Here is a 23593-nt window from a genome sequence, read left to right on the forward strand (position 1 = left end):
ACTGTGTAGGATGCATTAACCTCCAGCAATCGACCAGACCGAAGGTCTCCAAGAATCCGCCAAGCCACGCCTGGGCAGCCGGGAGGGCCCTGGGCGGGTGGCGATCCCGGTCGCCCGAGACTACCGAATTGAAATCCCCACCCATAAGCAGAAGACTGTCAGGCAGCTCAAGCAGCATTCGACCCAAGTCCGAAAAGGTGGAGTTCTGGAGGCCCGGGGGAACATAGACAGAGACCAAGGAAAGGGACTGCCCCTCCCACCGCCCAGTCAAAGCCACATAGCGCCCTCTATCATCCGGGACTACCCTGATGATCTCCAGCGGAAGTGAAGAACGCAGGAGAATGCCAACCCCTCTAGAGCCAGTGGTGAAACCAGAGTGGGCAACGAGTCGGTAACCCCCCCTGTTCATGGCATGACAAACGTTACCCACCAGATGCGTCTCCTGTAAAAACACCACATCAGGAGACAGCACAACACCCCGTTTGATACGGTCCCCCAATCCATTGACGTTCCATGACATCAACCTCAACCCGTCCCCCCCCATCCCCTCCAATCGATCAAGGGTCCCCCAGCCGATAGCGCAACGCCCGAAACTGGAACAGAACAAAGACCTCGCTTTAAAAACAAAACACACAAATCAAAACCCCCCAACCCCCCCCACTTCCAACTCCCCCCACCCTGCACCCCTGTGACCCAAAAAACCACCCCAACTTGCAGTGTGCCTGTCGCCCCATAAACCCCATTCTACGGAAAGACCCCGGAGGAGGAGAGGGACCCGTCCCCGACCGCCCCCCACATAGATCATAATGAGACAAAATGCAAAAAAGAAGTTGAACCCAGCCGAACAGTACAAAATGGCAAAGTCAAGGACCAAAGTCACTCCGAGGGAGACCCGCCACCCTCGGTACCAGCAGAGGGCCCAGGCCGGTCCCCGCGGCCCGGCAGCGAGTCAAGCCAGTCACTCACAGCCGCGGGAGAGTCAAAAAAGGTTGTCCGATCGTCGTGTTCCACTCGGAGCCTAGCAGGAAAAAGCATGGAGTACTTGAGACCCAGGTCGCGGAGGGGACGCTTTACCCCCTGGAAGCCCATCCTCTGTTTCTGGACAAGTTGGGTGAAGTCCGGGAAAAAGTTAATAGACGCATTCTCATGGCGGACCGGGCCATGGGTCCGCGAGGCCTGCAAAATCACATCTCGGTCTCTGTAGTAGAAAAGTTTGGCAACAATAGGCCTCGGGGGGGCCCCCGGCCGCGGCCGACCGCCCGGAACTCGATGGGCCCGCTCCACGGCAAAGAACTTACTCAGGCCGGCGGGGGCAAGCTGCTTGAGGATGAGCTCCTCCACCATGAGATCCACCGGATGGTTGTCGGAGGTCTCCGGGACGCCTATGACGCGGATGTTATTGCGGCGGGCCCGTCCCTCAAAGTCCTCCAGCCGCCGGGCCATCAGATCGTTGGCCGACTTGAGGTCGCCGAGAGTGGCCCGCTGGTCCGACACATCCGCAACCAGGGTGGATGTCCGCACGTCAAGCGATTGAACCCTCTCGTTGGTCTTAGAGAGATCCGCCCGAATCAGTGCGACATCAATAGCCACCGTGTCGATTTTACGGGCCAAGGCCTCGTATTGCGTAGCCATAGTCTCCTTGATGCCGTTAATGGCGCCCATAATGTCCTGCAGGGACGGATCTGAAGAAATGGACGGGCCACCACCAGCTTCGTCCGAGGGGGCACCGGCCGCTCCAGGGGACCCACTTCCTTGAGTATAGCGGTCCATATTGTTCGTCTGGACCGGTCCCCCGCGGAGGGATGTCTTAGTCTTACGCCCCTCAGGGCCCCCCCTGCCACCCATGAGAACCACGCTCACCAACAGGGACCACCGGCCAAGCGTCAAGGGGGCACCGGCCACTCAGTCAGGAGCCGCACCAGATACCGTGATGCGGCCGGGCGAGGAAACCAAAGTCAACGGGCACACTGGTGGCAGGCGGAGACAAGGGCACCCAGCAGAGATAAACACCCAGCCGCTCCAAGCAGTTACGATTTCCAGCCCCTCAGGGATCCAAAAGTGAAACCGAAAGTAATGGAGCGGCCACTGGCACAGATCCGCTGCCGCTGTTGTTCAATTACGCCCCGGCTCCACAGGTCACCCTCGCACCGGGCACAGCCATCGATTGGGCCTCGAAAGTTCAAACCACCTTAGATCAGGATTCCCAGGTCCGATTCGGTTTCTGAAAGAAGGTCAACGTTCAGCCAGAATTCGCCTTCAAGGTTCCATCAGCCAAGTCAGGATAAAGTCAGGATAAATTCCGAGGAGCAGCGAGGGTCCGGGGAGCCCTGTGCTCACGCGACCATCTTGGATGCGCGCTAGGCTCCTCCCCTCGTCGATAACAGTTTTAACACATTATCATCTCATATTTATTCTTTGGACAAGATTGATTCTTCTGTTGTTGATATTGTACAAAATGAAGTATCTACATTGTATGATGATCAGAATCAACTTAGATCAGTTATGCAATTTGAGTGGAGACTACAAACACTTCAAAATGGGCGAGTTCCCTGGGATTACCGAATGCCAGTGCGTTGTTTTTACCTTTTAATTTAACGAGCAAACAAAAATTAATGGCCATGAAAGACACTACATACACTATGCTGCATATAGAAAAACTCAAACAAATACCCTTCACTGTGGCAGAGACTCATTCTGCCGTCTGGTTAATTCACAGGGTTCTTTTGTTGCCCATCTTGTTGTTTCAGTTTACTGCCTGTATGAAACATTTCCCCGTAGGTAGCTACAAATTCCTTGGGAGCAGTTACATACATGAGTTATGGTCCTTGCTTTTTACATATCCTTGTCAGCGAGCTGAAAGAGAAGTTTTTCTTACAGGTGAAGATTGTGATTCCAATGTCGGACATTCCCTTGTGTGTCACCAAGTAAAACTCCACGGTGCATGTAATGTTTCTGTCCCTAATTTGGCTTGTTTTCTAAAAGGAACTCTTGTTCCCCCAATATTTCCACTCTCACATTGCTTTCCAATGGCAAAAATAAAAACTGCTTTAGTCTGTGGGGAGGAATCCCGTATGTAGTGACGGGACTTCCAGGTAGTTACATGTTGAAACAACATCTTGTTTCCCCCCTCCACATGAGAGTATAGATAGTTCATTGTGGCCTTCCATTCCGACTTTGAAAACAGATTTCAATAAGCTAAGCAGACGCAAAGCGCTATGGTTTCAATGAGATGTGGCTCTCATGTCAGCTCATGAGACCTTCGAATTGCAGGTGGCGAGAATGTCCAGTGAAATACAATCATTGCTAAACATGAATCTCCCCCTCCATTTTGGTCTGAAACTCATGGGCTCCAGCCTCGTGACCTCTTTTCAAACAATGTTTGGAGTAATCCCTGCCTACATTCTATTTTTCCCAGCGTGTTTAGTGGGTTCCCGCTGCAGCTCATCTTGATTTGTGGCATCATTGTTCTATTGCTTCTCTTCCGCAATGGCTGCTCGATCTGTGGTTCTACCAGGCCAGGAACAGCTGCAGCTGTACCATAAGTGGATGCGAAAGCTTTTTGGATTAATGCCATTGGAAGCTCTTGATGTCGATTTATGTCTAACCTTCTGTTATACGTATTTCCACTGTGTGCAACCTGTGTTTTACTGCATCCGGTGCCCCTTCTAGTGGGCCCTGTATAGCTGCTCGGCTATACCGTCACACGCTGCCCTGGATTTTGATCTGTTGATGGGCCCTTTGATGTCCCATAACCAGGACTGTTCCTTGGGTATGCAGCTTGTGTACAATCCATCATTGGGGCCAAAGGCCGGAGCGACTCCCTGTGCACAAGCATAGCGTCTCTCCGTTTCATTAAAGTCAACACAGGTTCTCCTTGGATGGTTCTAGCGACAACTGAATATGAGGAGCCCATCTGTTCATTTGACCTGCTCAATTGGATGGCTATGCTTTTTACTTCGGCAGGTTCAGATCGCTTACTAGAGCTGATGGTGTTCCACTTGGCATCCTACATATTGGGTCCTGACGATACGCTGTAATTGGATAATATTTTTGTGTACTTTCTTTCCTTTCTTTTCTTTCAGTCATATTTTGCCTTGGACACTCGCCAGGAACGCTTTGGTTCTGCTTACACCTGACTTCTGTCGCCATTTTGTGCTACTATCCTGACCAAGGGGAGGGTGTCACGTGGTCCATTCAGCCATTGTCATTTTCCCTATGTTAACATGAGCCTTTGCAGACTGTCTTCTGCTTTCCGAACGTTACTACGCAAACTTATTTTGCTTTGTGCAATGCTGCAACTTTCACATAGAACATGCTGTTGTTTTTGCGTTCTGCTCTTTCCTGGGATTTAGTCATTGCAGATATAGTCAAACAGGGCAGAGGAGTTGGCCTAATGGCTATGGTGGTCGACCTCGAATCTGGGGAACCGGGTTCGAGTCTCAGCAATGACGTTGAACACCCTGTGATTCTGGGCAGATCACTTAATCTCCCTGTGCCTGACAAAAAAAAATGAATGTGTCCTCATGTAACGCAACTGGTGCTATGTAAAGAGCTCTGATACCCGATACCTTCCAGTCATGTTTGCGCTATATAAAACTTTGTAAAAAAAAAAAACAATGCCACTTGTTATTCTGTTTTGGTCAGGCCCTAGCACCTAGATAAAACATGCAGATGCAGCTGTTGTTTGGGAACATGTACTTTGGTCTTATAGGTATACACGGATTGGCAACACACACACACCTGGAAAGGGCTCTTTTCAGGGAGGGGAGCGTGACAGCATGTTGCGGGATTCTGTACATACACAGAACTATGCGCAGGAAAACAGGACCTCTGTGTGTAGGGGCTGAGCCTTCCTACCACCTCAGTACCCAAAATCCAAAAAACCGACTAGCTATGGTGTCTCATTCGCTCTCCTACATAATCACGAAGCTACAAATGATTATACAACTCAGAACACAACACTCCCAACTCTCTCAGGAATTGTGGTAGCAAGACATACCCATTTGCTTACTCACTCATTCTTGTCCACATTAACAATTGACAGAGTCACCATTATAGTCAGAAATGTTTATTTTGTTTATAGTGCTCTAAAATGCAGTATACGAGCCACTACCAGCAGCAAAATGCATAAACCTAAAACAGTTAGCATTGTTGCAATTGCATAGATTATAAAGGGGGATGTCATCGTATACAGACAGTGGATAAAGGACTATGGGCCAGATGTAGGTGGCTAAATACCGGTCGGTAACGCAGAAAATCTGCGAATTTCTGCATTACCGACCGGTATTTAGCCATGTACAATGTAGGTAACACCAAACGCCATCGCAAATAAGGAATCGGTAAAAATAAGGGAAACCAGTTACCGACTCCTTAATTTGCGATTAGCAGACACCGAAACCCCCAAATACCGATTCGCTAAATAAGAAATCCTTAAAAACTCGCAAATCGATGTACCAAAATTCGATAATACCGATTTTTCCATTTTTCGGTATTTAGGAGTCGCTAACTGCCACTGACTCAAAGAAGGTGGTAATCAGGTGCACTGCATTTAAACAGCCCCAAAATGCAACAGTGTGAACACAATGGCGGCCCTCTACGTCATTGCAAGGCAGCTAGGTATGCAAGCAGCAGGACTGAGGATCTGGAGACGGGAGGAGCACGTGTACAGACTGCACGTTACACTGTTCCAACTGAATGAGGCTGAAATCCATGAGAGGTACAGGCTAGACCCCCAAACCATCCTATACCTGATACGGGACCTGCACTCACTCCTGGAGCATCAGACATCAAGGGCGCACGCTATACCAACAAATGTTCAGGTGCTCTGTAGCCTGCACCTACTGCATCAGGTAGTTACCAGGGGGTGATAGCTGTGGCAGGTGGTGTGTCACAGAGTTGTCTGTCCTGTTTCTTCAACACTTTCCTGGATGCCATGATGCAAAGAATGCATCACTACATACGCTTCCCCAGCACACAGGCGGAACTGCAGAAAACAAAGATGGATTTTTACCAAAAGGCACAGTTCCCTCATGTAATAGGGTGCATTGATGGGACACACATAGCAATCTGCCCACCTGCAGCTACAGAGTACATATATCGGAACCACAAATCTACACATTCCATCAACGTGCAGGTATATGCGATGCGGACCACATCATCACTGATATAGTAGCCAAATTTCCAGAGAGTACCCATGACTCCTACATATTCAGGAACAGTGGGATCTACACACGTCTGGCTGGGGTCGAATTTGGAGAAGGATACCTGCTAGGTAAATGAATGTGACACACCCTGATGTATACCTTGGATGATTGTGTTGGTGACTGCTATTAATGGCACTTCCTTTCTCACTCAGGTGATAGCGCATATGCCATGCGGGCATTTATCCTGACTCCATACCTCAACCCATCCACCCCAAGTGAGAGAAGATACAATGTGGCACATAGAACTACGCGCAACGTTGTGGGGCGCACATTTGGACTCTTAAAAAGTAGGTTCCGCTGCCTCCACAAAAGTGGAGGTGCACGTCAGTACCGCCCCATCATCTGCTGTAAAATAATAGCCACATGTGCCATGCTGCATAACCTTGCCACAAAGAAAGAAACAGCAGTGGAATTAACGGACTCCGTGGATGAGGGTGAGGATTGTCCACAGCCAGAGCACAGCGCAGCAGGTGTGGCAGGAGCACCAGATGGGAGACACAGACGGGCTGAGATCACACGCAACTATTTCTAAGTAAGTAAGGAGACACAGCCAGTTACTGTAATTGTGTGACTGTGTTTTATTAGCATAGCACACCGCCACAACATGAAGGGCTTAACATGCCAGGCCAATATGCAATGCAGATTACAAAGGCTAAATGGGTTACATCACCCATTTCGCTATACCATGTGATGGCTGGCATTAATTCCTGCGCCCACGTGCAGCACTGCTGCGTTCCCTGGGCACACTGTCCTCACTGGCAGTCTGTCCTGTGGCAGCGCTGTGCCGTTCGCTGCTCCTCCTGGACTCAGTTATAGGTGGCATGATGCTACTGCGGCTAGTAGCCTCTTCACTATCCCCCCATCACCTGCACCTGTAGTGGCTATCTGGTTTGTCTGTAGCACTTCCAGTGCACTGGTCATTGGGACCAGCCCCCTTGCCACGTCACAGCTGCAGTGGGCCATCTCCTCCTGCATGGCCACTGACCGCCTGCAGAGAAGATGTGGCAGTGGAGAGGGGGTTCACTGCCTTAGTGTAGTTGTCAAGTTTCTGCCTCTCCCTGCGCCTCGCCAAACGGTCCTCATCAATTTTGCTGATCAGCAGCCTCACTGCCTCGGACATGTCCCTCATGCCCTCAGCCACAGTATTGTTCATGCTGCTGATGATCTTCTCGATTTGCAGCGTGTCTATTCATGTGTACCATCTGACTTTGGACTGATCTTATTGCTTTGCCTTGCAGGCGCTGCACCTTGAGCATGTTCCCCTCAAGACCGGCAAATACACTTTGTTCATCGCCCTGTGAAACTGGACTGGCTGGCCTTGCTCTGCGGCGTCTGGCACCTGTGTGGGCGCGCTCAGTGGGGGACTGTGTGCCTGCACTGTTGGCATCCTCTGCCACCGTGAACTATTGGCCTCCCATGCTGTCATCCTCGGGCACCTCCATCTTCTGGAGGCTAGCCACAGTATGCCTCCTGGCACTCGGTGGTGGTAGCGGTGATGGTGGCGGTGGTGATGCTGGTGGTGGTGTGGTGTGTTCTGCAGGCAACAAGACCTCCTCCTCCTGTGTTTTCTCTCTCCTGGGTGCCTTTCCCATGTCCCCTGCTGCAGCACTGCACGATGGCTCGCCTGTGGAGACAGAATGTAAATTTGCTCACTTATCTGGCAGCATTTGCGTAATAATAAATTTCATGACTGCCAATCAAACTGACTGTCCTCTGCTTGCTAATTGCTGATGTGTGTCACATGCCTTTGGGTTCAGTGGACTGACTGTTATGATATGTGTTACTTCTGACTACATCTCCCATTATGCATTGCAGGTTTGTAGTAAAACATGTACTGGAGTGGGATTCATACTGCCTCATTGCAGATTGGGGATTGGGGTTAGGTAGTGGGGGGCACAGCATGCTGTGCATGCATCTTACCTTGCCTGTTGCCAGCTCTGGCTGAGCTGTCTGCATCTCCAATTCCACTCACACTCTCCGGCTGGAGGGTGGACTCAACCAGGAGATCCAGTGCAGTTGGTGCAGGTGATGTGTTTCTCCCTCCACCTGTCTGGTTGGCTTGCTTCCTTCTCTCTGCCAGCCTCTCCTTTGCACGCTTCCTGAGGTCATACCAGCGTTTGTTAAGTTCTTCAATGGCACGCTGGGTTACTCCGATAGCATTAATCCTTTCCTGGATGACCAGCCATATCTGCCTCATCTGAGATTCAGGCACGTGCAGGGAGTTCTTTCCAAAGAGTTTGTCATGGTCCTTAGTAACCTCCTCAATAAGGACCTCCAGGCCCCTCTCACTAAATTTGTGTTTCCTCTTGCGTTCAGCTGCCTCCTTTTCCCTCTCCTGTTTGTCCATATCTTGGCTGCGATGTCAGCAAAAACTTGGAAGAGTAGCTCCTGGGTTGTTTGCTGTGCTCCCTGCCCCTCCCACAGCTTCAGGATCAGTGCAGGTGCATGGGTGTGGCCACTTCTTGGTTGAGGTAATGAGGAAGCACAGGATTGGCTGATTCAACAGTTTCCGATTTTTTAAAAATACCGAATCGCTAATTACCGAATCTGTATTAAGGAATCGGTGATACCGATTCGGTAATGGGGAATCTGTATTTTTTTAGCGATTTTTACGTAATCGCTAAATATTACCGATTTTCAACGAATCTGTAATTTTTAGCGATTTATTACCTACATCGGAAATACCGACTTCTTAATAGCGAATCAGTAAAATACGCTATTAAGGACTCGGTATTTCGGAATTACCTACATATGGCCCTATAAGGCCTAACCACCCTCCCCTTGGCTAGAAGAAGTTTTATTATATAAAAGAAGATCTCTGGGCTTTGTCAGCAGACCCCATAACTTAGTGCCTAGATGGTATTTCTTCATCATAGGAACTGCAAAGCTCTTCTCCCTGGAAAGGTCCCTCTCCTAGTGTGTTTTAGAACAACATGCATCCCCATAATATCGAAGCACGAGTTTCCAGCGGTAGCAGATGTGTTAGCATGTTTTGCCCAGGTGCTAGGGACTGACCAGAACAGAATAACAAGGGGCATTGTTTATGGACCTTGCACATCGTGTTCAGACTAAACTTCAGGAATAGACAGAGAACGCTGAAATCAAATGGTTCTCATGTGAAAGGCACAAACAGAGTCTTGCAAAATAAAGTAATGTAGTAATGTGCGCAAAAACAGCATCATGGCAGCAGAGCTCAAGCTAACTTAGCAATGTCGACAATGACCCTAACGGTCATATGACACCCTCCCCCTGGTAAGGTCATAGTATATAGACAAAAGACCCAGAGTTCAAAGTTAAACAGAGTCTAAAAGCGCTTAGAAAAATATACTAAATTGGAAAATTTTAACAACAAAAAAAAAAACACTTTGTCATTTAAAATTTTGTTATTCACGGAGAACGGGATTAATTAGGAGGTGGAATATCCATCAAAGTACATAAATTTAAGAATGCAATTTGTTCCAGAAGGCCATCCCTATAGTTCATAGCAAATAGGGATGCCATCCAATCAAGTAGTTCGAAAGAACACACGTGCTCCTCATAATCCGATGCTTCCAAGAGCATATCCGTGCAACTTGCATGATATTCGATGAAACTCCGCTGCAAGAGGTTCTGCGCAGCCGCACAGATATCCCACCCAGCCAACACTCCAAGTGCAGCCGCACCCACCATACGGTTATCCCGAGAACAGGCCTGGTCGTGGACCAGTAGTGGACCCACTAACAGATCATAATCCGGGTCCGCGTACGATGAATTGGAGAGGCATAAATCCAAGGCCCAATTGAAAGGGCACCGCTGGCAGTAGAACACAGGTTGCACGCAAGTGAAGTAGGCAAAGTGATACGTTAGTCCATAACTTACGCTAAGCGTTGCTAATGGCAAGCATCCAAAAAGTTGTTGCATTCGGTCACGGTACAGTTGCACCTGGCCGGGACTGTGCATTACCACATGCTGGGCAGCCATTGCACAACAGGAGCAGGAGAACCGGGACGCCACCCACCACCGCTAGGATAAAGGGAAACCCTCCAAATGCGCTGGAAAAAATAGAATGAATAAAAGTCGGTAATCATCTGAAAAAAAGTCACAAGGCTGGAACCCACAAGTTTAAAAAAATGAGCAAGGCCTTCTGCGTCAGACGCATTAAATAGTTGATGTATCAGTTCCCCAAAATGAAGTGCGAGATTCTTGTTCAGCAGTGACTGAATCTCACTAGATATTCTTAGCCACCTGCAATTCGAAGGTCTCTCGAGCCGAAGTGAGAGCCATTTCCTGTTGAAACAAAAGAGCTTTGAGTCTGCTCAATTTATTGAAATCTGTTTTCAAAGTAGGAATGGAAGGCCAAATGGAACTATCTACATTCCCAGGCGGGGGTGTTAAATGGTAGCGGCAGTTTCAGTCGATAACCTTTCAAGTATTTGCCCGGCGGTAATCGCCTCTCATACCACTCGATAATTTACCAATAAAAGAGGCAGGCGCCGGAGACTGGAAGGCAGGAAACAAAGTTTTATTCCGTCGGAGCAGAACACATCAGATCTGACAGCAAGGTATCGTCACGAGGTGCTCTAACTGCATCTCTGAGACCTGGTCTCTTATACACTGGTTTATTGCTTTATTATACATAGTATATTCTTGAGATTCCCTTGATGCCTGAAAGAACATCCCCTGAAGCCCCCCGGCTCAGATCTGATCCCACACATGGTTACAGTAGAGGTTCCCACCCTACCCGCAGTGGGAGATGGCTATCGCGCAGCAGGGAATTCCGCTAATTCCCGGGGGTGTGTGCAACCGGCCGGGTCTCAGGGGGTAGGGGCTTTGATCTACTGTAATCCCTTTGATGTGGGGTGTTTCCCTTACAGTAGGGGCAATAAACTGCATCCGCAGGGCTAGGTGATGGCCTGGGACCAGTTCAGACAATGGGGCGCAGAGGAAGGGGGTTATCAAAGGAGAGGCATGACCATGTATGGGTTGTCGGTCGGAAGTGGTTCCGTAGCAGGGTCGCGCAGAAGGAGAGGGTTTATGGCCTGTATGAGAGAGCGGGGGTGGCCGGCGCGCGGGGGGATGCTCGCAGCGCCAGGGGAAAGCGCTGGCGGTCGAGAGTGAGCGGGGAGAGAGTGGGGTGCCTAAAATGGCGGCCGTGCATTCGCTGTGCGTGGCGCTGGGGAGAGGCAAGATGGCGCAGATAATGTTCAGTTTGCAGGCTAAATTTCCACAGTCCTCCCTTTTAACATATCTCGCCAGCTTGTCTAGTTCGGATTTATCCCCATAATACTGCGGACTTCCACCTCATAGAGGGCTTTCATCCGCTCTGTTTCAAAGTTCGAAGTCTTAGGGCAGATGCAGTTCATAAAAAGCGAACATAAAGGTGGCAGACACTGAATCCCCAAACAACATCCACATAGTATCACAATCGGTATTAGGATAAATGAAAACAGCCTCCATCCCCAATTTTTAATAGTGTCCCAAAACCAACTCCCCAGCGACCATTCTTCTTGCTCTTGATGGACCTCTGTGGACAGTCTGTGGAGGTGTTCAATTGCTTTGTAGACTGAGGGTGAGTTGTCTGGTACGTAGGTACAACAGCTGGACCCAATGATGCGGCATGCTCCTCCACGATCAGCCAGGACCACATCTAGAACGAGGCGGTTCTGAAGGGCCACTAAGCGGACGGCCTGGAGCTCGGCGGTGTTGTTGGCGAGGGCGCCAGCCGTAATGTTCATTGCCGTTTCGACTGCCTGGGTTAAGTGGCGGATGGCACGGCTGTTTGCCATCGGACCCCAGAGCGGAACAAGACCCTTTACTGCATCCATGAACTGTGCTCCAGTGGAGTCGGCTTGCACAATGTCTTTGGCCCGTTTCTGTCGGTGATGGTTTGCTGGAGCCACATACGTCGGAGGAAGGACAAAGGCGATGTAGCAGGTGCCTCCCCAACCTTTCGGGAGCCAGGTGTAGGCCTTGGTACCACAGACGAAGTACATATTCGGGGAGGCAACAAAGGAGGGTGGGTCAACTGAATCCAATGTTCGGGTGATGAGGCAGGAGCTGTGGCCCACCAGCTGTGCCCCCAGGCCTTCGAGGCATACAGATCCAGTGATGTTGATGACGGACAGGGCCACTGTTAGGGTGGCGGCGGTCCGTTTTCGGAGGTAAGAGAAGGTGGGTCTGGCTGGATTGTTGAACACTTGCATTTCAACTCGTTCTTTGGCAGGGATGTCCATGTGAAAGGAAGCGTTCGATCTCAGAGGGCAGAAGAGGGCGGAAGTTCTACCAGTTTTGTTCATCCAGAACCCATGGTAGAAGTGTGACATGGTTCTGCCGGAAGTGGCATTGTCCTTGTAGCTCTCCTGCAGAAGGATCAGCCAGGCGAGGCAGGAACCATGGACAGAAAAAGGTGAAGGGATGAAAGGGATTGAGTGCCCAGTGGCATGTGGTAGCAATCCACAGATCCAGCAGTTAGTGGCGTTGGTGGCAAGATTGTGTTGGTGGAGCAACTGCACAAAAGAGTTATTCCAGAACTCCTTACGCCTTTCTCGGAGTTGGGGTGAAAGTGAGATCAGATGGTGCTCCTTCGTGGTGGTAGGTTGAACGGTGGTCAGCAATGTCTTATGAGCGGGTGTGTTCTCCTCCATGATCCAGAAGGTGACCATGAGGAGAAGGCAAAAGAGAAGGGTAATAAAAAGTGTTATAGTCTTAAAGCTGTGCATTCGGTCAGTCTTTGGGTTTTTGTAGGGGATCTTCGGACGTCCGGTTGCTTCCATCACCTTCATGTCGGGCGCTTCCATCACCTTCGAGAGACTCGGTAGCGGGCAGAACCACAGACTTTGCTTAGTTTCTCTCCTGGTGGCCTTTGAGGTGACTAGGCTACCGCTCTGAGATTTCCACTTAGCCTGTGGTCTGCTTAGCCGAAGTCCTCTCCTTTCGTCGCAAGTTATACCCTTCTTTGGATGGCACAGTGGGATCGGGATATTCAATCAATTCAAGTGTCTCTGTATCCGGGCAGCGGCTCAGGGATGGTCGGTCTTTGTCCAGAAGTTCCTCTTGGGCGGTGACGTTGTCCGTGGTTGTCAGGGTCGGTGATACCTTCTTGCAGTGGTGTGCGTGCAGCCAATTGCGTTTCCCCTCCACTCGAAGAGCTGTTCGGGTGGTGATCAGGACTTGCAGGGGGCCCGTCCACCGGGGCTCCAGACTCTTGGTGCGCTGGAAGTTACGCACTAAGACGAAGTCACCAGGTTGGATGTCGTGTCCGGGGCCCCTGGAAACATCGGGGATGGCGTGCAGCACCTGCTGATGGATGATAGACAACGTTTTAGTTAGATTGTACAGATAATCAGACATGAGGACGTCCGGGACGTCGTGGATGGATGTCGGTTTTGGTGCAGTCCAAAGGTTCATGGGCCGCCCGAAGACGACCTCGTAGGGGGTTAAGTGGTGTTTGGTGGGGGTGGAACGCATTGATAGCAATGCTAGTGGGAGAGCGTCTGGCCATCTTAGCCCTGTGGTGGCGACTATTTTTGCTATCTTAAGCTTCAATGTGGCATTGTGTCGCTCAACCAGGCCTGCAGATTGGGGATGGAAGACCGCATGGAACTTCTGTTTTACACCCAACCCTTTTAAGATGAGTTGGATAACTTCGGCTACGAAGTGGGGGCCATTGTCGCTCCACAAAATTCGACAAAGGCCGTATCGGGGGAAGAACTCCTTCAGTAGTACTTTTGCGGTAGTCATAGCGGTGTTGTCATGGGTTGGGTAGGCTTCCACCCACTTGCTGAAGGCACACACAATGACAAGTACATACTTCAAACCTTGGCACCTTTCTAGCTGGACATAGTCCATTTGTAGGACTTCAAAGGGGTGATTGGGGACCCCAAACCCTCCCCGGGGTACAGCAGTTCCTTTCCCAGGGTTGTGTTGGAGGCATACTAGGCATTGTTGGACTAGACGTTTGGCTGAGTCTGGTATTTTGTCGTTGTGCCAGACTTTAGAGATGAGTTCGATCATGGGGGCAGACCCTATGTGTGCGGGGGAGTGTGCCATGGTCAGCATGGGGATCAAGTATGAATCTGGTAACAACCATTTGTTCAAGTCTTTGGTTCGCCAGCAACCGTCATCGTCCTTCAATCCCACCCGGGCCCATTCAGTTAACTCGTGTGGTGTGCTGGCTAGTTGGATATCCCTAATTGTTTCCCTAGCATCCTTCCATTTCTCAGTTTGTGACCTGGTCACGTACATACGGGTCGTGGACCTATTCTCGGCTGTGGTTCGGGCAGTAATGTCAGCCAGTGCATTTCCCTGTCCTATAATGTCTGTCACCTTCTTGTGTGCCTGGCATTTGATCACAGCTAACCGTGTGGGGAGGAGGACTGCTTCGGTCAGGGCAGAGACTAGATCTCCATGCAGGATGGGTGTGCCATGAGAAGTCAAGAATCCCCTCTCTTTCCATAAGAGCCCAAAGTGGTGAACTACCCCGAAGGCGTACTGACTGTCTGTGTAAATGTTTGCGGTTGTCCCTGCTGCCAGGATGCAGGCTCGTGTAAGAGCAATTAGTTCCGCCGCCTGTGCGGATCGCTGTGTGATGCGGGCTGTCTCAACAACTGTTCGGGCTGTGGTGACTGCATAGGCAGCTGAGGTGGTGCCATCGGGGAGCTTGATGCATGAGCCATCCACCCACAGTTCTCCGTCAGGGTCCGGGAAGGCAGTATCCCGGAGGTCAACCCTACTCTTGGTTTGTTCGTCGGTGAGGGTCACGCAATCATGTATAGGGGATGCATTGGGGTCAGCGTCAGGGAGAGGCAGTAGTGTAGCTGGATTCAGAGTGGTGCATCGTTTCAATGTGATGTGGGGTGCAAGCAGAGTCAGTTCATAACCAGTCAGTCGTGCGCTAGTCAGGTGTTGAGTCTTGGTTTGGTTCAGGAGGGTGTCAACAGCATGGGGTACCAATACCGTGAGGGGGTTCGAGAGCACGATCCCCTCACTTTGTCGGATAGAGACAGCAGCGGCGGCTACTGCTCGAAGGCAGGCGGGCAAAGCTCTGGCTACGGGGTCAAGAGTGGCAGAGAAGTAGGCACAAGGGCGTTGCTTAGGGCCTATGGACTGGGTTAGGACAGACAACGCACATCCCTCCCTTTCGTGGGTGTAGAGGGAGAAAGGTTTAGTGTAGTCTGGGGTTCCTAGGACTGGGGCCGAGCAGAGGGCGTTTCGTAATTCTTTGAAGGAGGATTGACATTCAGGTGTCCAGGGGAGGGGGAAGGGGACATCCTTAGCCAGCAGGGAAAGCAGAGGCTTTATGGTAAGACTGAAGTTTGGCAACCACTGTCGACAAAAGGAGGTGAGGCCCACTAGGGATCGTACTTGCTTCTGAGTTTTGGGAACAGGGGTTTCTAGGATGGTTTGAATTCGGTCAGGGGTAAGTTTCCTCCCGTCTTTGGATAGTAGGTGGCCTAGATACGTTACCTGGGGCTGGCAGAATTGCAATTTCTTTCTGGAGACCTTGTGACCGTTCTCCGCAAGGAAGCGGAGGAGGTGAATGGTGGCTGTGACGGCAAGAGGAGTGGTGTCGGCCGCCAAAAGAATGTCATCGACGTACTGTATCAACACCACTCCATCGGGTAGTTGGACTGCATCCAGTTGCCTCTTGAGGGCTTGGCTGTAAATACTGGGACTCTCAGTGTAGCCTTGGGGTGCCCTGCAGAATCTGTACGAACGGGCTTTTAAAGTGAAGCCGAACAGGTAGCGGCTGTCTGGGTGGATGGGGATGGAAAAGAATGCGTTCTTGAGGTCAATAACAGTAAAGATGGTGGCAGTGGATGGAATCAGGGTGAGGATGGTGGTGATGTCTGAGACTACGGGGTACTGGGGTATGACTACTTTGTTAACCTCTCGCAAGTCAACAATGAAACGGTAGGCTTTCTCATCCCCCTCGCCTTGCTTCTTTACAATGGGTAGGATAGGGCTGTTGCAAACATTACTGACTACTTCTTCTACCACTCCTGCCTCGACCAGGGACTCGATGATTTCCACCAATGCCTTCTCGCCTTCGGGTGATATCCGATACTGTGGAAGCTTTGGGAGCACTGCGTCCGGTCGGACGGTTATGTGTACCGGGTCGATCACCATGCGCCCTACATCTGAGTCGGTTTTAGCCCATAGATGTGAAGGTAATGTGTCGAGTAGGGACATATCAGCATCGGTTATAGAGAGCATACGCCGTGTGTGACAGGGTCTGGACAGATCTGGGTTATCGTGTAGGATGACTCGAACTCCGTCTGGGGAGCATCTGATGGTGGCTCGAAAATGTTTTAGCAAATCAAGTCCCATAATAGCATCGGGGGTGTTGGAGGAGAGCAGAAAGGTCGTGTCAGTGGTGTTATCTTCTAAGTCAAAGGAGATTGGTGCTGATAAGGGGTTAGTGGAGGGCGTTCCGTCAAAGCCTATTGAGGTTACGTGTGAGCCAGACAAGGGTGCCCTAGGAATCAGTCGTTTAGATAACGCACTACGTGTCGCCCCAGTATCTACCAGGAATGGAGATTTTGTGCCCAAGACCTTAGCGGTGACGTAAGGACCTTGCTGGTCAACACGGAGTTCGACTGGATCCCTCCCTTGCCCCTGGCGGTCCTATGCGAAGTCATGAGTGCTCTCATAGTCGGACTGCTGACACTGGTTTTGGCGGGGGCGATCAAAGGTGTTTGGTCTGCCTGGCCTGTCGTTGATGGTGTTGTTCGTGTGCCCTCGTCCCTGTCCTCTATTTCTGGGGTCATATGCTGTGTCTCTGGGGTCCCTATTCTTGTTCATTTCCAGAAGGACCGGGCACTGGGATTTCCAGTGTCCGAACCCTCTACAGAACGCACATTGATTTCCATCTAAGTCTCTCCGTCCGTTGTAGGGTGTAGGTGTATGGTCTCTAGGGGGTAGCTTTCTAGGGGCGGTTGGTTGGTAATTCTCTTTTGGGGGTTCCCTTCCTATGGTCACCCCTTGCAACTGTGCTATCATCACCCTCTCCTTTAATTCCTTTTTCTTCTTCTCTGACGCCCTATCGTTCTCGTTCTTCTGGTTTTCGTAGTATTGGGCCATCTGGAGAATCGCTGCGGGTTTGGAGGCTGCCCAACTGCTCTCGCTGGTCTGTAGCTTCTGGGAAACTTCTTGAGACAGACCCTTTACATAATTCTGGACAAAGAGGTGGTGTCCGGTTGCGGTGGTCATGTCTTGGCCACTGTAATCGGAAAACACAGTCTCGAATCGGGAGAAGTATTCAGACACATCCTCCTGGGGTTTCTGGCGGCAAGCCGTCACTATCGACCAGTCTACCTTTCTTTCTGGGATTAGAGTCTTCAGCTTTTGTACAATCTTGTCTGGGAGCTCTAAGATGGCTTTCGGGGGTTTCTGTCCTGGTTCTCGCTGTTTATCTATGGTATCGAGTTGTATCCAGGTATATCCGAACGGCTCAGCGTGGTCAACTTTCCGGATTTGTTTCCACACATCAGCCGGCAGGCATAGCCCAAAGAACAAGTCGATATCTGCTAACGTCATTATCGTTGAGCCTAAGGCTGTACCCAATTCAGTGTAGAAGGCAGTCGGGTTCTTTCTCAAGTCGGGTAGAGTCTTTCTAAAGGTCAAAATATCTTGCCGGTCCCACGGCTGGTAGACCCAGTTATATACAACCCTTCCCTTCGCATCTTGGTGGTTGATGTCGTCGTGTGTTCCCTGACCCCGTGGGGGGACCCAGTAGGGGGCAGCTTCTTTAATGGGCATCATGGCATCGGCCCTTCCTCCCTGGGGCTTAGTTGCTATGGGGGTTTTTGTTTTGGTGGTCTGTCCATGTTCTTTAAGGTGTCGGTAGACCTCGAGTGTACGAGTGAAGAGGTTCGTTACATCGCCCTCTCCTTCTTCCCCAATGTCTACCTTTCTATATAGGGCCGCTAAGCCTTCGGGACCTTTATCGTGGTATCTGTCCTCATATGCATTCAGGGCGTGATAACAGAGCCGTACGACGAAGTGTCGTCTGCGGCTGTCGGCATACGAGCTATACACGTCTGTTATATACTCCTCACTTTCTTTTCGCTCCACCAGCGTCCCTACTATCCTATCGATTCCTGCTCGTTCATCCTTAGTTAATCGATTCATTCTGGTGGACTCTTTCTTTCCCATCTCATGGTCATCTAGCGTTGTAGTCGACATTGGGTTCAGTACAAGAGGCTCAGCCGGCGCGGAGGCCGTGAGGGCCGAGGCCCCTGTACTGCTTTCGCTCGTGTTCGGGGGTTGTGGGTGTTGCACTACTGATTGGGAGGGTGCATACGGAGGGGGCATGTAAATGATCGGGGGACCTAACAGTAATTCGTCATTCGTTCGCTGCTTGGAGGACAACTCAGGGTAGAGCAAAGAAGGGGTCCTAACAGCGTACTGGCCTGAGGTTTCGGGCTCCTGTCTTAGTTTAGTTTCCCTTCTCTCCTTTATGTCTTCTTCTAACTTTCTAGCGGCAAGGTGAGCTGCCTTTCGTAATTCCTTTTCTGCTTTTACTTCTTCCCTCTTTTTCCGTTGCGTCGCTTCTTTGCGCCACATGCCAATACTGTCAAGCATAGTAGGCGTCGTCTTATTGCTACGCAGAGCTACTTCTAGCGCTTCTATCTTGCGGTCGTCGAAGGATCCCATCAGTGGCCACTGACTTTCGGGGTCCTTCTTGGTATATTTATGCCACAGCTTGCTATAAGCTACGGCGACTAGTCCATATTTAGTGAACATGTCCTTATTAGGGGTGCCTTCCAGTGGAGCCGGGTGGTTCACCTCTAATAAGCGGTCCGGGCAGAACCAACTACCAATCAGTGGGGAGAAGATAGGCATGACGGGTTTCAACGGGGACAAAAGTCAGCACTACCTATCTTTTCACTGCTTGCAAAGACTAGACAGAATATCTCTATTCTTCGTTATTTGTAAGCAGAGAATACCTCCAAAGAACCAATATCGAACAACTAGTGTTCGGACAATCAATCAATCAATCAATGGGGAGATAAAGATAGGCACGACGGGTTTCAACGGGGACAAAAGTCTGCGTTACCTACCCTTCACTATTTGCAAAGACTAGACAGAATATTCCTATTCTACGTTATTTGCAAACAGAGAATATCTCAAAAAGCACTATTCTTCAAAACAATCAATGTTCGGACAAACAATCAATGGGGAGATAAAGATAGGCACGACGGGTTTCAACGGGGACAAAAGTCTGCGTTACCTACCCTTCACTATCTGCAAAGGGAGAGAGAGAGAGTATTTCTACTCCTCCCCGTTTGTAGACAGCGAATATCTCAAAGAGAACAATCAATGAGCAATACTAGTATTCAAACAATCAATCAATTATTTCGCACTTTTGTCGTATTTCACGACCTTACCCGGACCGCGTGGACAGTTTCTCGTCTTCCGCCTCCAGCGCCCGATCGTCCTCTACTCTCCGTATTTGCCGCGGCACTCCTGATGGTTCCCAGTCAGGACCGTAGATCACTCGAGAGAGGTCTGCTCGGAACCAGTGAAGTTCGGATGATCGGCTGCCAGACGAGGGTCTATTGGGCAGGAGCTCTCCCGATCGTTGCAGTCGTTCACTCTGTCGTCGGGACCTCTCCCACTGGATCCACGTGTCGCTGATGGGCCCCACGTTTGGGACGCCAATTGTTAAATGGTAGCGGCAGTTTCAGTCGATAACCTTTCAAGTATTTGCCCGGCGGTAATCGCCTCTCATACCACTCGATAATTTACCAATAAAAGAGGCAGGCGCCGGAGACTGGAAGGCAGGAAACAAAGTTTTATTCCGTCGGAGCAGAACACATCAGATCTGACAGCAAGGTATCGTCACGAGGTGCTCTAACTGCATCTCTGAGACCTGGTCTCTTATACACTGGTTTATTGCTTTATTATACATAGTATATTCTTGAGATTCCCTTGATGCCTGAAAGAACATCCCCTGAAGCCCCCCGGCTCAGATCTGATCCCACACATGGTTACAGTAGAGGTTCCCACCCTACCCGCAGTGGGAGATGGCTATCGCGCAGCAGGGAATTCCGCTAATTGCCGGGGGTGTGTGCAACCGGCCGGGTCTCAGGGGGTAGGGGCTTTGATCTACTGTAATCCCTTTGATGTGGGGTGTTTCCCTTACAGTAGGGGCAATAAACTGCATCCGCAGGGCTAGGTGATGGCCTGGGACCAGTTCAGACAATGGGGCGCAGAGGAAGGGGGTTATCAAAGGAGAGGCATGACCATGTATGGGTTGTCGGTCGGAAGTGGTTCCGTAGCAGGGTCGCGCAGAAGGAGAGGGTTTATGGCCTGTATGAGAGAGCGGGGGTGGCCGGCGCGCGGGGGGATGCTCGCAGCGCCAGGGGAAAGCGCTGGCGGTCGAGAGTGAGCGGGGAGAGAGTGGGGTGCCTAAAATGGCGGCCGTGCATTCGCTGTGCGTGGCGCTGGGGAGAGGCAAGATGGCGCAGATAATGTTCAGTTTGCAGGCTAAATTTCCACAGGGGTGGAAAAAGCACATTCCCTCAACAAGTTACCCGTTGTGAAGCTGTTACTATATAAGGTTCCTCTATAGAGAAGGAGGTGTGTGTCTGGAACAAAGATTCAATTCACGATTGTTTCAAACCCCGCCCCTGCCGCCTCCCCACAAACGCAGATTTCAGCACTTTGGATTTTTTAGGGATGCGCTGCCTTCAGTTTTTTGCTGATTCAGGATGATGCTGACAGCCTAGTTCCCGACCGCCCCTTCCAAAAGAAAAATATATGTGCCCGAAGACATGGGGCGAGAATAGATCCGGGGGTTTGGCTGTGCTATATAATACAGCACTTTATTTATATTGTGCCCCCCACCACCATAATACCCTCTTGGCGCTTGAAGAAGAATGTTACTATAAGACCTTGATAGATCTACAAGACTTGACAATCATTATTAATATTTGCATCCTGTACTGTTTCTAAGCGCTACAAATAGCATGTCAGTGTAAACTAAGGCTTTGATTGCCAACTTTGGATTCCACCATGTATACGCCATTCAGGAGTTTGGGGTCACCTGCCCAAGGGCTCTTACAGATCTCCAAACCAATTAAAAACCGGGAGGAGTTCGAAGGTTCAAGAAGTTCCTGGCACTCACTTCCGTTGAGGCTCAAAGGACACCATGCCTAACGCTCCAGCCCTAGAAACCACATGGCGCTTCATGGAGGACGGCTGACTTGTTTTCCTCCCAGTAAAAGCCTCTGACAATGTCCTTTAGATTATCGGCTCCTGTGTGATACTGTGCCTTGGCACCAACGAGATGACTTCGTTCGCTGTGTGATCGTTGTATGATACTAACCAGGCGCGCAACACCCATCGGGCGCACCGGGTCTATCAAAAGCCAGGACGTGCGGCAAAATTCTAAGCAAAAACACCTTATAATTTAGCAATTTATAATCACTGTCACTTTAACATAATTTGTCAGTCGAACACAGACCCCTCTCAAATAAATGCAACAATCACAAATGCATATAATCCAGTTTTTTGTTATCAGTATAATATGGATAACATGTCCTATTGCTTTGTGTTTTTTTTTATTGTTTTTTTCTCCCAAATTCATCTAAAGTCTGATGGTGCATAATTACTAATATATACTGTATGCTTTTTAGAAAAGAAAAATATTTAAAAAAAATATCATTTACAATTCTCATAGCTCTAAACAGTGTCACTGCAAGACCTATTGCATTGTAAATGCTTGTTGTCATTGGAAAGGAAGATGTGTAGTACATGGTCTAGTCTTTGTAGAATACTTTGATGTAATAATCATCTCACATTCCTGTTCTATGTTTCTCCTCGAGTTGACGTTCTGTTCCAAGGCAGTTAGACTCCTGTCTCCTGCTTGGAAGAGTCTGCTCTCGCCTATCTCCGCTCTACAATAAAGGATCTTCTATTTTACTCACCGAGTCTGGACCACCTTATTTATTACACGCTCCAGACGCAATGTGATTTAATATGTGCAATCGACTAAACCAAATATCTTTTTTTGTTTTCATTGCAGTTTTATATATTTTTGTTAGGCACAGGGAGATTTGCGCAGTCACTGGGATGGTGAGCCGACGCTGAGACAGGAACCTGGTTTACCAGCTCCTAAATCGGCAGGCCGTTAGGCCACATTGTGGTGTCTGCTTGTTTTAATAGCCTACTGGCTGTGTACCTTACTTTACAGTGATTCTTTCTCAATTTTTGTTGGAGAATCTATAGTGTTTTATCATAATTTTTATTGCAATGTTATAGGTTAAAAATTCCATAGGGATTTTCTCATGGAAATCTGAAGAGTGATTTTGCTCTTATGTTACGTGACTTGTCAGGTCACCAAGTTTAGGATCTTAGTATGTTACATTTCTATGTTACGTGACTTGCCAGGTCACCAACACTGTTATCTTTTATGGTATGTTTCCTTGCCATGTTTCGTGACTCGTCAGGTCACTTACTATGTTATCCAAGGGTTACCTTATTTTACATGTGCCTTATCCTTCGTGATTCCTTTTTCGTGATTCGTCAAGTCACTTACTAGGTTATCCAAGATTTACCTTATTTTTCATGTTCCTTATCCTTCGTGATTGTCATTCACAATGTTTCTTCATACATTAGTGGTTACATTACTTTACGTTGCATTTACTTACGGTGCCTTTCTTTATGGCATATGTTGTGTATGTAATTGTGTTGTAATAGCTTATGTTTGTTAATTCTGGTATCTTATCTACATATTCTGGTTGTCACTTTGTATTTCATCTTACATGGTACCTGTACGTTGATTTTACATTGTAACACTTTACTATTTTACTAGTCTGTTTTCCTTACACATCTCTTATTCATTTGAGAGTGTTTTTCTTGTCTTTTACTTCGCTCTGTTTGTTTCTTTTGCTGTTTCTTCTTGCCATCTTCATTCTGGTATGGCCAACTAGTATGTTGGGTGGTGATTTGGAGCGTCATTCCTTTTGTTATGTGTGTTTCATTTCTATTGCTACGGTGGTGTTGTCCTTCCGTATTTTTTCCGTTCTTTTTAGATTGTTGACATTTCCTACTTTTCCTCTTCTTTTGCGCTTCCTATTCATGTTTTCTTTGTCGTTCTATTAAAGGGGGAAGATGGGTGTGTGTTATTTGGATTATTCCTGTTATTCCTTGCCGAGGTTTGCATTCCCTTTTTGCTTTCTTATTTTAGTGTTATCTTCTCATCGTTAGTCTGCTTATTAATTCCATTGTTTTAGGGCAGAATCCTCTATCATAATAATTGCAATATGTTCTCTTTTAGTTACTTTCCTTTATTGACATTCAGACTGTTTGCTTCTTCCTTTTGATGTCGCTATTATGCTTATCTTTGCATTTGCATTTTTGGTGTTTTATTAAAGGGGGGAGAAGTGTGGTGTCTGCTTCCA

The sequence above is a fragment of the Triturus cristatus genome, chromosome 7, assembly GCF_964204655.1.
Source record: "Triturus cristatus chromosome 7, aTriCri1.1, whole genome shotgun sequence".
NCBI lineage: Eukaryota > Metazoa > Chordata > Amphibia > Caudata > Salamandridae > Triturus > Triturus cristatus.